The sequence below is a fragment of the Abramis brama genome, assembly GCF_963993115.1.
Source record: "Abramis brama genome assembly, chromosome: 18".
Taxonomy (NCBI): Eukaryota; Metazoa; Chordata; class Actinopteri; order Cypriniformes; family Leuciscidae; genus Abramis; species Abramis brama.
The window spans coordinates 23,990,040-23,990,992 of NC_139980.1; positions in this window are offsets into that span (position 1 = coordinate 23,990,040).

The window sequence follows — 953 nt, forward strand, 5'->3', positions numbered from 1 at the left end:
TGTTTTATAGATTTTATAGCTTCTAGTATTTGTTATTCTTGTGGATATTGATATCACATCTTTAAGTCTGAAGTGCCCCATTTAATGGTGCATTTAGCACTGTCACAATTATTATAATTATGAGATTCTGACTCAACAGGACATGAATGTACCATATTAATGCCACCATCCCATTATCCTAATTAAGAAATACTAGTGCTTGCTGTTGTTGTGATGCTCAGCAGCCATTTTTCTTTTGGTTGTGCATGAAAATCAACATACCATTTAGTGTAAAGGCAGTTACATGGTTACAAGGCTTAGTTACAATGAAACAAGTTGCGTCAGAACTTTTCTTCCATGTTTTAGCGTGCATCAGAGTGTAATGTCGGTTGTTGAGATATGGCTGTTGCACTCGAATATTAATGTGAGCGTGTAGAGGGGTGGGGTTTAAACTAACTAAATGAGTTATGAGTCATTATGAAAAAACATGGATGAATCATTCACAATAAGATCTATGATATGCATTTACAAAATAGATGACTTTAAATAGATATGTAAAATAAATGCAAGAAGATTAATTACAATTCAGAATTTAAAAATTACAATGACATCATGGCTGTCAGTTAAATTTTTAATTGTAAATCCATCTAAATGCTAGTTCACTCTGCACAGACACCAACAATCACCAGATTAAATCAGTTTGTTGATACCATAAAAAATCATACCATACTGCCCCGACATTCCATAACCCGACAAACACAGATTGAACATATTCAGTCACTGAAAACAAATGCCAACCAACGAGCTAACACACTGATCTGAAATCCAACAAACACGTCTGCTGGCTTTGGTTGGTGTCTGTTGGTGTAGTGTCAACCTTAAGTCAGTGGCAGATTTTTTGTTTTGTTTTAAATTTCATAGTCAATATAAAACAAATCTGAACAAAATGTCGAAAGGAATCAAAGGAGGTCAAA